General features: G+C 36.1%; 2 long non-coding RNA genes across 2 annotated transcripts; one reads left to right on the top strand and one right to left on the bottom strand.

The window, feature by feature from the left end:
- Positions 1–8,077: 8,077 nt before the first annotated feature.
- On the bottom strand, positions 8,078–13,883 carry LOC147651888 (uncharacterized). The gene is made up of 2 exons (XR_015289756.1): positions 13,601–13,883; positions 8,078–11,526 (listed from the first exon to the last, which is right to left on the bottom strand). It is a non-coding gene; the product is annotated as an uncharacterized LOC147651888 (long non-coding RNA).
- LOC147651889 (uncharacterized) lies at positions 11,516–13,650 on the top strand. The gene is made up of 4 exons (XR_015289755.1): positions 11,516–11,743; positions 12,154–12,237; positions 12,455–12,796; positions 13,611–13,650. It is a non-coding gene; the product is annotated as an uncharacterized LOC147651889 (long non-coding RNA).
- Positions 13,884–15,263: the final 1,380 nt, after the last annotated feature.

The following is a 15,263-nucleotide window of genomic DNA, read 5'->3' on the forward strand; positions in this document are numbered from 1 at the left end:
GAAGGCTCCAGTGTGTATTATGCTTTGTATTACGTTGTTTTTTTTTAAATACGTAAACTGTCTTGCCCTGTGTATGGGCTGAAGCTGTAAGGACTTTTCTCTCCCTTCCCCCCTCCCTCTCCCCTCTTGTTTTCTGTGACATATCATACGCTTCAGGAACACTCAGACTTCACAATTGAAAAAAATAGGAAGGAAATCATGCAGGAAGGGGCTTTAAAACTAATTGCAGCCACAGCATATGCTAAATATTGTACACCTCAACAATGAGTCTAGTACACAGCTGTAACAAAGAAATAAAGAACAAAAGAACTTGAGTAGTTCAAGAGCCAGTGGGTGAATTAATTTTGTTCTCATACAAAAAAGTAACCATTAATACTGGCAATTTCAGATTTCTAATACTAGAAATCATTTAGGAGATGTGGGAATTGCCTTTTGTCAAGAGCTACAAGCACTTGTGTTATTTATAAGAAGTAAAAAAAAACCAAACCTGTGAAGGCTCAGTCATGCTGCAGCCACTACAGATTCACATGATGCATCTCAGCACAAATATTTTTGATTGTTTTGAACTTCTGAAGACTGCTGCTTACTAGAAGTTCTATTTCTTCATAACCCTATGCACATTTCATATTTGTAGCAAGGCTGTGATTATGGCCTGAGTCACAAAAATTAATAAGCTTGCTTATAATTTTTATTTGTCTGAAGTTAGAAAATGAAATTGTGAGGCCTCTTAGCTTTCACCCATCCATTTAGAAATACATCATTGATAATGAAAACCTTTTTAGAGGACCTAGGGCCAGAGGGAGAGCAAACCGTACTCCATCCCTCTAAGGAGCAAGGGCAATGCTCTGATAGAATGATAGCATACATAATACATGGATACTTTGATCTGGAAAGTTTTGCCCTCACCCTTAAGGCAGCAGAAGTCAAGTCTGTCCAGACTGTGGCCTTAAAATCTCAAGTTTTTATATTTTTTTTCACTGTAATTACAAAATAGGAACAACACATGACATTTACGAGTCTCCTAACAACTACAAGGACTGCCAAATACTTTCCAACATTGCAGTAGAAGTCTCAGCTTCAGATTTGAAATTGCAAGTCTGAAGCTATTTTTGTGCTTGTACTTATCTCTGCTTCCCATGACCCAGGTTCATTATTTACTTTAAATGTGAGGATATTTATGGTCTTCCAGCATTGCAAATTCAGTTTAAAATATAAATTTTAAAGTCAACAGTTTTGTGACAGACAGATCACCAGAAATAAAAACTTTTTGCAACTCTAATACTGTGGTTAAAATATATATAAGCCAGAAAGTAATGTAGCATCTTCCTTTAATAATTTATTAACTCTGCATTCTGAATGTTCACAGGAACAAAAGTCTTGTGAGTAGATAAGGCCTTATCTTAGCCAGTGCAAGTTCCCAGTTGGTCATCCTGTAATAAAAGGCTGTCAACAGTGGTTTTTCAAAACACCAAGTACAGCAGCAATAACAAAATGCACACTGTTATTTTTAGTCTCCATCTCAGTGACATTTTAGCAGTTAGGGCACAAGTACAATTGTGAAGCTTACATTAGAGAGTTTGTTCTTTCCTGGAATTAAATGTAATATAAGAAATTTCTATAACTTCAAAAAACAAGGCATGCAGCCTGACAAAGAAAAGCATTTGCTACTGAACATTAAAAACAAACAAAACCTCAAACCAAATAATGTGTAACTGAATAATTATTTTCTCCTTAAACACCTTTTTCTATGCATCTTCAGGTATCTAGGTATCTTTATCATATTTAAGAAAAAGAATATATGTAAAGCATTGCTTAGAATCTTTTAGAAAATTAAAACATAAAATTGAATACAAACAATTGAAAATTTTTGTATGCACAGTTACACTATGGATGTTTCAATACTTGTGCTCACCAGATTGGGCACTTCAAACACTTCTCCTCCCTTCAGTGTGACCTACAGATTTATTAATGAGACTCCATGCAGAAGAGAAGGGCAGGTTATCAATCTGCCTGTTGTTAATATGATGTCATGAAAGATTGTGCCAAATGGTATTCTGCTTTACCCTCTCCAACATGTTACTTAGAGAGGAGTTCTCTATTTTGTTTGTTTTAAGAACACTTAACAGCAGCAAGGCTTTGCTAAGTGCTGCTATATGCTTGGATGGACAGATTTTGCAGGAGGCTGGATGACACTCCAGACAGCTGCAGATCTCCAGAGGTGGAGAAATTCTTCAGAAATACCACAGAGCCTGAGTTTCCAGGGAAAGTGCCTGTATTTTGGAGAGCAGTTCCATGCTTCTGACCTTGCATCCTATCTCAGTGCTCATTTCTTATCTTAGCTCCTGTTCACTGTGGTGCAATAAGGACAATCTCCAAGGACTTGGATATTCCATTCCCTTTTAGCAGAGATTATGAATACCTTGAAGACTATCTGCACTGACAGGTGAAAGAGTTGGTGTGTGGCCACGTATCCAAAAGACTGCTGAATGACAAATGCAAAAACTGGATAAGGCCCTACTGAGAAACAGGTTCTGTAACTAGTAGCAAAGTCCCCTTCAGACTTCCATACCTGAGTTTAGGTTATGTGCTCTAAAGGGAATCCTCACAACACAGAGGTGGTTGTAAGTCTCTGGGAATTTCTTGTAAAGTACTCTAAGACTTGAGAGAGCTAAAAAGGTAGCTAGCATGCAGCACTACACCTACAAGAAGCCATCAAGAATTTTTTCCACTTCCTCAATCAACCAGACAGTGAGAACACAAAACTAGCTTGGAAGCACTTCCATTGCCACTTTCTCTTGGAAAAAAAAAATCTGTTTTGTTTGTTTCCATAAGCCATCCCTGTTTATATATTCCTGTTTATACTTGATGTTAGTACATGCCTTGGTTTTTTTTTTAACAGGAAACCATCCTATGTCCACATTCTTAAATACTCCCCATTGACAAAGCAGTCAGTATTCTGGAGAGGATAAAAAATATCAAACTACTTATAACATATCCCCTTTCAACACAGCCCCATTAAGAGATTCCAAAAGAATTTTTCTAGAAAATGTAATTTTGTCTCCTATATCAAGACGAAATGGATAACAGAAATGATGTGTACTTCCATTAGAAAAGAAAGTAAAAACACTATTTAGCTTCTTTACATACTTGCAGTAATATAAAACAGATTTAAAACAGCACTTTCTTCTGCAACCTTTTGCAAGTTGTTCTCTTTCCTTCGGAAAAAAAAGTGCAGGACTACTCTGAAAAAAACTAATTATTTCATATGTCAAAAGAATAATTACAACAAAAATCACAGCTGTCTCAAATACTACTGTATGTTGAAGAAACAGGATTAAAGACATTGACTTCCGTAAGTATTTAATTTTACCTCACAATTGCATTGACAAATTGAAAAAAGGGTATTGTTTAAAAGAAGATTCTAAGAGCATACAGCAGAGGGATGCTAAAGAATAAGACAAAAAATGCTGTTCTTATTCATCTTGCCATTATTAAAAAAAGAAAAAAAAAAAGCAGGGAGCAGGCTATATACTTAAATCAAAATTAACTAGAACAAATTATCACAGCTTTCAATGAGGGCAAGAACTTAGCAGGATTTTCAAGAGATTAAGTCCTTACATAGCTAATGAAATCATTCAGGATTTAAGCCAAATACTAATGGTAAGGAAGAAATATCTCTTAATGCAAATTAGTCAATAGGGTCTATGATGGGATTTCTTGCACCTTCCACTCAGTGAATCTGATTAAATGCAGAAAGCGGAGGACTTTCCTAGACTTGATACAGTTATTTTTCAATAGCATTTTGTGGTATAATAGATGTATATATTCAGTTCTGCTGAGCACTGCACATGCTGCAATCTAGGCACAGAAGTAAAAACGTGCAAACATTTATTGAATTAAAGACTTACTTCTAAAACAGACATTCCCAAAAGCACACATGCTTTAAAGAACATCTTTAGGAATTATGATAAAAATTACATTTTACTGGTTCAGCTTCCACAGCCACTACTAGCAAGTTGTCTATTGCAGTATTAAATTGTAAGTCAAGGAGTGGGACTTAATGATCCTTGTAGGTCCCTTCTAACTCAGAATGTTTAGTGAATCTCAGAAATTCAAAAATTCTGCTTTTTTAACTGGATGCTAAAATAACTTACTTAAGTTGGGACCAACATTCAATAGCTCTGGTGTAATATTCAGCACTTCTAATACAGTTCTTTACTAAAACTCTTTTTCCTCCATTGTTAAACCACAAATTATTTATTCCATTTAGAAACTGTGCTTTACATTTCTTTTAGAAATACATGCTCTTTGAAGAACTATTTCTTTTAGAATCCTATAAACTGGAACAGACAAATTACTTTGATTTGTAACTTCAAAGTCTGACTACAGAGGAAAATGATGTAGGTAAATAATATTATGTACTCCAAGGCATTAGGAAATAAATGTCTAATTCAAGGTGTGTCCAAGTAACACTTGTGGCATAGTCACATTAAATCCACTACAATTAATGCATTTTTGCTAACAGTTCTGTACTATATAAAATCATTTTTATACAGTGTAAGAGGTGGTGTTTAAGGTACTAAATCCATTTGATTCGTATTATATCACTTGAAATAAAATTTTATTTTAATTTTAATTAAGAATTTAATTATTTGTATCTTCCTCAAAGGATTCTACTTGCTACGTTCTGTAAAAGAACAACAACATTTGACAAGAAGAACATTAATGGACTTTTCCCAGGAGGACATGCCCTGTGACAAATTATCTTGGGAAGCCCTCTTCTAGCCTCAGAGAAGTAGAATAGATATCTTGGAATAATGAACCTAAATACTGACAGTTTAAGGGACTTGTAAAATTAAATGGATGTGGCAGTCTTTTCCAACCTACATGATTCTATGGTTCTATTCTATCATGTTAAGACACCTCGTGTTCTGCAATTCCCTTTCCATGACCCATTCAAATTGAAAAAATTAAAAGTTATTTAAAATTTATTTCAATAAAAGGACTCCAAAAAAGCCTATTAAACATTTTATTGCAAACAGTCATGTTTTAAATACTCCTTAATTCATTTTTTTTCTTCCAAACTTCCTAGTGTTTATATGCTCAAGGTAGTCATCAACTATGGCTGAAAATAGAGTCTGGAGCTTGAATGGAATAGAATCCAAACATTGTGACTGAACTTTCTACTCTTTTTGGAATTCTTTGTGTTGCTCAGACAAACTTCCTATCAATTCCTCCTTGAGCCCTCCATGTCTCCTTACCATGAGGGAAGCATGCCAGCACCTTTCATTGTAGTCACAAATTAGACAAAGAAGTGCTTCCTACAAAGGTTTTGGGAAAAGCCTTTTTTGGAATCATTCTACAAAAAGTAGGGAGCTGTCTTAATATCAGCTTCAAGACATACAGAGACACCATGAGTTCCCACAAACAATATTACTCACTAGAACTATTATAATTGTATTATTATATTATATATTACTATATTATATGTTATTATAATTTGTACTATCGGACACTGTAGAATTCCATCACTCTGAAAACCTTATCACCTTACTTTTACAACAACAAAAACTCCTACAGAGTTTTGCAAATACCACAGAAATATATTTAATTTTGTATGACTTTCAATTGCCCCAGAGGAGCTGGGAGAACAGAATAACTGATCCAAGCCAGTTCTTTCTCATATGAGTGGCCAATGTGAAACTTAAAACACATCCCACCAAAAGCAAAGATGATATAACTCTGAACACAAAGCTAGAACTATCTGTTGGCAGATTGAACAATAAATACTCCTGGTTCCTCATAGCTTGGATCTAGCCAGTTTTCTTAGCTCAAGATGGAGCATAGAGTTGATGCCATCATATAATTTCCAAAGCTCAAAAAAGTCATATGATTTTCATATATGATTGTACTTTGAAGTAAGCACTGCTGGATCCAAAATGATGCTGTGCAGATCAAAGACTCAAGAGCTCGGAGTTCATCTTTTCAAACTGATACAAAAATTACATTAGCAAACAAAACCCCACAGAAGAGCAAAATAACTATTCCAAATTACAGTTGCATTATCCTAGAGCAACTTTGCTATCATTTGAAGGGTTCTAAGCATTGTGAAGACTTTCTCATTTCACCACCCCTCAAACTTCCCTTCTCAGGAAAGAGGAGCTGTCTGATTCTCCTGAAAACATTTGGAAAGTTCCCTCTGATGACCGATTTGAGCTATCTGGAGAACAGTAATACAGCACTACAACAAAAGGTTGTCATAAGTGAACCAGAAGTCTTGTAAAGGGGTCTGGAGATCAGCACAGAGAAAGATGAAAACTTCTAAACATTATAAAGGCAGAGATGTCACGTTCTGCTTACACAGGTAACACTACAATACTAGTGTTTTTCTGCCACCTACTGATACCTTCCAACTCCATTTTTACCTGGCAGTTTCCTCATAAGATATTCTATAGGTGAAAAGGTGACTCAGCTGCTTCTGACATCTGCTCATGCAATTATAAATTTATTTAGAATTACTAGAATTTTTTAATCTACACCTCTTCAAATAAGCATGTTATTAATAGCTCTGTGCATGGTTGCCACTGACTGGGCAGCACTCATGTGGACACATGTTTACAAGAAAGGCATAAAATAATTTTATAATATCTATAAAGATAACAACTGAATAATTAGTCACGAAGGGATTTTTTTCAAGGCCACCATGCTACAAAGGGTTTGAGAATTTCATAGTAGATACCTCAAACTATCGGTCAATGTTTCAGTTGCTTATATCAATCATCACAGTTTTATTTTCATTTATGTTCTCTGTATGATTGGGAACCCACACCATTTTTTCTGGCCTTATCTACAACTATCAAAAACAGCATAAACATTGTCAAGAAACTATAAAAAAACCTCCATAAAAATGGACCTCAAAAACTATTAACTCCCAGAATATACCCATCCTTTGCATGAAAGAATTTAAAACCTGTTAATTTCACAACTAATCTTGCCATAAAGACAGAGCACTGTGAAAATATTTATTACCAAAAAAAACCCAACCCTAATTTATTAGTTCAATAAATGGGAAAGCTTCAGAAAGAGTTGCAAGAAACATTTACAAGAAAATTTGCATTCTAGAGACAGAGTGAGAAAAGTCAATTTAACTTCATAAACGGAGTACCACCAACAGCTTATCAGCCTCTGCACGAGAAAAGCATATCTAGTATGGGATCCTGAACTAGCAGATATGAGCATGCCACAAAAGAGTCCAGGAAGCTGACTCTTGAAAGATTTAAATTGGATGTACATGACAGAAATCAAGCATTGTGATATCTAAGTATTAGGACAAGTCTTCTAGGGGTGTGATAGATATCATGATATCAAATTTTTGAAACAACTACCTGAAAGAGGAGCGATGAGACTTTTTAATGAAGGAAAAGACAGAAGTTCGTATCAGTAAGCTTTTTGAAAAAACAATCCAGAATTTTAACAGCAAAACTGTTGTTTTGGATTGTCAGGTTCCTTTGGAAATTTCTAAATGTAGCTGAAGAGTTCACATTTTAGAGAACCCTTATTTTTTCCCACACCAGAAATATTTAAAAGGAGTGCCACTGCCTTTGCTGACTCTTGTTCTGTCTCAGAGCTCCATCTCATGATACATTGTGGCAGCTCAGCAGGAGAGTTCACAAAATTTCATAGAATATACAATCCCATCGATCAAGAGTGTGAAGAATTGCAGTCTACAAAAGTCAGCATGCTAGATGCAAAAAAAATTTTTTAAGCTACATTTTAAAGTTTCTACCCAGAGCTTCACTTTGCTAACATTTCAGTTAAGAGAAAAATTGTTAATTTTGTTCAAAGGATCATAGCACCTAGATATGTATCTAATACCTATAAGTAAAATTTTGCAAGCTATAATAAAATTCTTATTGGATTTTATCACATAATTTGTACTGTTAACTAATACATTGAATGTGCTTCTAATTACAGTTAATCCAAATGTCTTGTAAGTATAGATAGATCTAACTTGGCAGGTCGGTTGACAATGAACAAAATTCTCTGCTACATAAACATATAAAAGAACAGGAGAGATGGATTCAGAAAATATTTTAAAAGTCAGAAAATAAATGTACTTATCAAATCTAAGTTTAAAACACAGACTGTATCTGAAATATCAAATTCCTGAAGTACTGTATATTGTATCTCCTTACAAACAGAAGTTTTACTACTGCAACAGCTGGAAGCATTTAGACTTCTTAATATCTTCTTCAGCAAGAAAGTTAAATTCTTCTTGCAGCTGTTCAAAAGTATTTTGAATGGTTTGTTCCCTGGATCCTACATACATGTGAAAGAATGTAAGGGCAAGGCTGGAGGGTTTTACAAATTGCCTCAATTTCAAAATAACTTTTTCTTAATTAACCTTTACAGACTTTATACAAACTTCTTCAAGACTTCTGCTATATCTTTCTGACTAGCATGCTAGAACATGGGTTATCTGAGCCAAAATTATTTATCAGGTCTAATTGCAATGTCTTTTAATTGTAAACAAATTCATACTTGTATTTACTGAAGTTAATTTTTGAAAAGTAGAAAAATATGTGTACTTTTACTTTAAATTGTACATAAATTTTTCTGCATTGCAAAAAAAATTAAAGTATCCTTTATTAAGAAGTAGCATTGCAAATTAAAGATGTTTCTTACAAAATAATTTAATTTGTTTTTTCTCTTTTTGCTGGATTATCAGATATGACTGATAATAACCTGTTAGTCACAAGATGCAGCAGACAGGTGGAGCACAAGCAGGTGAGCTGCACAGGACACACATAAATCCAGCACAGCCCTCGCACATCAGAACCTGAGCTCTCTAGGGTTAATCTGAGCTCATGCAATAAACACGCTGCCTTCAGAACATCCCAGAGCTACTGAGCATTCACAGGACATCTGTGTGTCCTGGAGAGGACAGGACCTTTATCCCAGGCACAGAAGTGACCTCTGTGCAACTGCAGCAGAAGATACAGCTTCTTCCATTTGGCTATTCTTGTACAAGACCTAATCTCAGGCAACAGTTCTGCTCTGGGGTTTTAAATAACTGTGATAAATACTTCAGTTTGTTCCCATGCTTTGCTTTTATCTATTAAACTTTTTAAAAACATAACAAGCCTTAACTCTGTCCCTGTTATTTGTAATCTTGAAGCCAAAGAACTTGCATGAAAAATATTACGAGTATTTACAATTACCCTGTCTCCTAATACAGTACAGACAATATGTATTTTCTTCTAAAAGAACATGTAAAGATGGACTAGCAAAATCTGCTAAACATTACCATAATCAATTCCATCATATATGAATACTTAGAATATTTGGGATCAAACTCAACTGCTTTAGCCCATTTGGTAAGTTTTTCTGTGACTGAGACATCAAATGCCAGTAGATATTTCTGCATTTATATTTCTTAGCACATTAAAATAAAACCATCTAGCATTAATTGCAGAACATTTAAAGGAACAAATTTGTTGCAACAAAATTTCTTATAATCATGTTCATAATGAACATTTCTTATACATTTTCTAATAAATGTTCATAATGAACATTTCTTATAATGTTCTTATAATTTCATAGAATCTGTACAACATGTTTCAAATTCTGACAGATTAATCAGGTTTTATCTGGTTTAACATTATAGCTATTAAAAAAATCAACTAGGAAGCACTAAGAAACCCTAAACCAATTTACAAACAGTTCCCACAGATCTGAACTTGAAACTCTAACAGATGAGAATGCTGATAAAACTTGAAAATATACAATTCATTAGCACCTGCATCAAGCAGAATTTATCAGCTGTGAAACAGGTGCTACAGGAAAGCACTTCCTTCATCAGGTGCCCGTGATAAAGCATGCATGAGTTTGCCTGACATCAAAGCATGTAGTTTCTTTTTCCTCTAGAAAGAAAGGTACATCTAAATCAAAATTTGTTGACAGAATAAAAAAAAAACATTCAATAATATTGTGTATGGATATATATATATATATTTTTAATACATTTGAAAACTCACGCTCTCTGCCCCTCCAAATTAAGTGAAACTTCCACTTGATTTCAATGCTTTGCTACCTCACAACCATAGCAACTCACCTGTGTTTTAACATCTGAATTGCTGATGAGCTTGTATTTCCCTGAAGGAGGATGCTTTCTTGAATTTAGAGTTAATGGAAGAGAAAAAAAGGATACTCTAAAACCTTCAGAAAACATGCTTCACAAACAAATACTTGACAAAACAGTTAGAGGTCAATATTGACAGCCTGTCAGATCTGAGTTCAAAGAGGACTCTTATTTTGTGAGGAAATATCATATTCCTTGGCTTATCCTTTCAGGATAAGGACATGGTGTTCAGAACCCAGCCCAGACTTCACTGGGTTTTTTTGAGCTGTCACTCACTGTAGCTGTAACAGAACTTAGTACAGAAAGGGTACAGTCATGGACGAGGGCACTTTTAGTACAAAGCATGCAACTTTCACTTCAAAACATTTTACAAACTGTAAAAAAAACCCCAAAAAACCCCAAAAATCCTGCATAAACTGGCCCACCTTAATTTGTGTTATTTTAATATCTGAGCACCTCACAACCTTCTCTGTGGCTGTCCCAGTAACACTTCATCAGTTAATGAAGTGACACTCAGCCATTTCAGTACAAAAGAGCAAAAAGATGTACCTATGAAAGCATTAGCCACTTTTATTCAGGTATTAGACATTTGACATCTAAATTATTTTCCATTTACTATGAAGAACAGTTATATTTTGTAGACATTCTCCCCATTTTTTAATAGCAATAACTTGTTAATGGCTACAATTGCAAATTTTCATAAATGAGTCACGAAGAGATCTGCACCATTATGTATGAGTGTCTCCATCCAGCAGCAGATTTTTCTCAGCAATTATTTTAGATAATTTTCAAATAAGTGGGAAAAAAGGTACTCAAATTTCAGATTATAAAAAAAATGAGCTGTGGATTCCCTGTTCCTGGAAGTGTTCAAAGCCAGCTTTGATGGGGTTCTGAATAACCTGCTCTAGTGGAAGGTGTCCCTTTCCATGGCAGGGGCTCTGAAGCTACGTGATCCTTAAGGTCCTGTCTTGGTTTGAAAAGACAGGTGTCTGCTAAGGAAGGCAGGAGATCCCCTTGAAATGGAAAATGTAAACCACCTCCCTCTGAATTATTATAATTTTTTAATTAAGGTACTCTTAGGTAAAGATATCAGAGTAGGAATAACATTTCTTTACTAGTATGTAAAAATAATTAAAAAAAACCAACCTACAACTTAATAGGAAAACGAAAATAAAATGAAGTAGTATGAAAACCACTGACAGAGTCAGAATACAACCTAACACACTGTTGGTCAGGGTGTCGGCAGCAGTCTGAGTAAGTGGTGGCTGCAGTCCTCCTAGAGTAACAGACATGGTTTTGTTGAAGCAGTGATCCTGTAGAAGGGTGTAGTTGCCCCTCTGAAGGTCCAGTGATGGTGTAGAACAGTCTGGTCTTCTTTTGGGAATCTAGGGGAAAAAGGCTGACCATGGTATTCTAAGTTTCAGATCATATTTAGGTAGGAATGCTTGGCTCCTCCTCCTGGGTGGAGCATCTCAATGGGATGATGTAATTTATCAGTCATGCAGTGAGACTCAGTGGCCTATTAACAGAAGATATCCCCCTGGAGGAATGTTGAGTTGTGGAAGAGACAAAGAACACTGCCCCACCTGGTTTTAACAGATGGTAACAGAATACATACTCTTGGTTACATCTTGCATTGCAACCCAGGACAGGTCCCTTCAAACCCAAACCATTCTATGACTCTATGATTATATGATTCAGACTTCCTACTGATTTCACAGAAAGTGCTTCTGTGTGATAACAATTTATCCATCTGATGACAGTTATATTAAGGTCTAATTTTTATCCAAATTTTCATACATTTAATGTATGATTATTGATACTATGCATGATAATTCTTCCTGAACTATTAGCTGATACTAACACATTAGAAGTCTTAAAAGATATTAATTTAAATTTATTAACTAGGTTTGTGATTTAAGTGATATTTAAAGTAAGATTTGTATCAGCTGAACTAATCATTCTCTGTCATTCAGTCATTGATACAATCTTTTATGTTTTCAATTCTTGAGGGTTGATGCCTACCGTCTTACAAGTAATAGTATTTCTCTGAACCTTATTACATGAGGACCATGCAAAGCAGAGATATTCACAATGTGAGTAAATTAGATATCTGTATTTTAGGATTAAGATCAATTTGGTACCCAAATGCTAAATGTCTGACAAATACCTGATTTTCATCAAATAGCACTTGAAAAACTAAGTTTTTAATGATGTGCTGAAGACACGCTTGTGATTTAAAAATATTTTTTATAAAATATTTGTAGCATTTCCAGTTTACTTGTGTTCCAGCATGTGGTTTACAATCCACAGGAGCCAGAGAAGAAACGAGAGGAAGAGATTTAGTCAGGAAACAGAAACAAATCACCATAAGATGAATGAAGAATGTCTGAGCAGAGGGGAAAAAAGTCAGTTGAAAATTGCAGAAGACTGAATTTAATACTGGTCACAGCTTTCAGGTAGGATACCTGGCAGGTGGATGTGCCTAACCTGACCTGGATAAAAAAACACAGTTGCTGTAGCAGGCACTGTCATCCTGGACTTACTCCAAGAGAAGGGGGATTGTGAAGAGAGGTTGTTTGTGAACAGACACTTAGAGAAACTTAAATGGAGTCACAGGCAGCTCCAGCAGGACCAGGACATCAGGATGTTCTAGTAAGTTCCACAAACTTCCTTCAACTACTAACACAATGCAAGTGAGCAGCTGTTTATATACTTCTTTTCTTATCATAATATGTTTAATAATATATCTAAATACATATACAAGTTTCCTTACTGATCTCAGTAAAATAAATACTTAAATCTCCTAAGGAAGACTTGTTCTACCAGATGGTCCATTCAGAGTGGTACTACTAAGTATAGAGCAAGGAACAGATCTGTCACTCTTAATGCACATCATATATGCTAGATCAGATTTTCCAGTTAATAGCAGTGCCATTTATCTTATGACACAGTGTAAACAGCACAGGAGCTGCAAAAAAAATAAGTATTGGGTCAGATTACAGGTCTGTCTACTATTCAATCTCCAATAAGGACAATAAAATGCACCTGCAGAACAAGTAAATGGTACTTTCTTTAAGTATTCTTTCAACATTAGGTAGTCTGTATTCTGGATATTGCTGTACCAGCATTGTTCAGGTAGGTGCAAAGTTGAGGCTGGGGTGATGGGGATGGCTGAGACAGCAGCATGGGTTCCTCATTTAGGGGAGTGAGGTTTGGGAGCATCCCTCCTCACCAGTAAGACCTCACACATCATCTGGAGTTACTACTGCTGCTGCTGAGAGAATGAGAAAACTAAATTCAGAAACCTCTACCTTAAACCATGGGAAATACCACCAAGTTCAATGGGACTATTCAATATAATCACATAAAAATAAAATTAATACATTCCTGACTGACTTGTTAAGTTTTGCTGCACAATAGCAGGAAATATGTAAATAAGTATTTTTATTGTACTACCTTCCTGCAGGTTCTGTTTACAAGTCATTCTATTTGTCGTCTAACAACATCCTCAGTGCCTCCAGCAATCTGTGGAAAACAAATCAGGACAAGCTTCCAGCTGAGCATAAACGCCATATCTTTTTTTCCTACACGCTAACTGCTTGCCCAACTGCTGTCACGTTTTTGCAGGCGAGTGCAGGTTCGAAGGAGCTGAAGGCGTTCGTGGTTCCTGCCCTGCGAGGCCGAAGCTGTGGCGCCCGTCTCCTCACGGGCCCGTCCCGAGGCCGCCGCGGGAGCGGGAGCGGGGCCGGGGCCGCGCGCAGCGCCGAGCCCGCGGCAGCGGCGCCCCCTGGCGGCTCCGGGCAGGGCTGCGCCCCGGTCAGCCCGGAGCTCACCGCACGGGAATGGAAATAACGGCTCCCTTGTCATCTACATCGCTTCTGCCTGTTATTGCGTCCTTTCAAGAATCAGAGTAAAGCGAAGGCTTCGGTGAAATGCTGTAAAGAACCTACCACATTCAAACCAAGATTTAACACTGGATCAGAAGTATTGGGTAGTGTGACACTGTACTGCTGAATAGAGAACACAGATATTGTTCAGAGTGCTGTTTTAACTTTTTTTTCTAAAAGTCAAGGTCACCTTTCCAAGATCTTTGGTTTACAGCACAGCTCAGCCGTGATTACTTCATCTTCCTTCAATCTATCAATATAATCAAACTGCCTACAAGGGTCCCACAAAAACACACAAATATTTATTTTTAAAAAGTCCAAGCCAAATCACTTGATGCAAGTTTTCCCTTTCCCAAAAGGACTCCACTCTCGGCTGCTGTAATGCAAATCCTCACATTAAAAAACAAGAGCCATTACTGATCTATACCAGTATTGTTATTAACAAAACATTATCTTTTGTCCTTTTCAATTTCTAGTGACATCCCAAAGACTCAGATTAAAATGAACTTAATGATTAAATTAAAAATATAAGTGCTGATGTTTAGTAATTATGCAGGAAATAAAAAATTGAAATAATACTAAAAGAAATATGCAAAATTTAAGAGGTATGATCTATCAGTTTGTATTGAGGACCAAGAGGCCTCATCATCTCATCAATATGGAATGCATCACAAGCAGTATATGGAAGGGGGATTTTTAAGTTCCATAAATGAGCCACCTCAAAACTGCTGCTCCAATGCACTTACTGAAGGACAAGACGGAGGGAAGTCTCTGAGGAAAAAAGATACCACAGAGCAAAGAAAAACATAGTCAAAAAAGTGTATGCTTAGAATATTTAATGTACTTGCTCCATAAGCAGCGTTAAATGATACCGTTATCAAATAGAAAACGTGTATTAACAAATAAATTATGACGACCAACATTACAACAGCTGTTTCACTGTAAATCATGGTTTATCTTTTCAGAACGTGCTGCTAGTACTGACAACCATCCTGGCTGCCACCCACTGCCACCAACTCAGAGCAGTGCGCAGGAGTACACGGGAAAAATACATTTCAAGAAATTAAAAAAAAAATAATAAACTGGCTTAAGCAGGAGACATAATTAGCTGGTTTTAAAATCTACATCACTTGCACATCCTTGACTACCGGAGCTGGTTTGTTTCGAAACATGGAACCGGAGAGTAACTTGCCACCGGCACTCCTAAGGATGCCGCGTTCTCGGGGCGGGCC

Source organism: Cyanistes caeruleus, chromosome 8, assembly GCF_971803275.1.
Source record: "Cyanistes caeruleus chromosome 8, bCyaCae1.hap1.1, whole genome shotgun sequence".
Lineage (NCBI taxonomy): Eukaryota > Metazoa > Chordata > Aves > Passeriformes > Paridae > Cyanistes > Cyanistes caeruleus.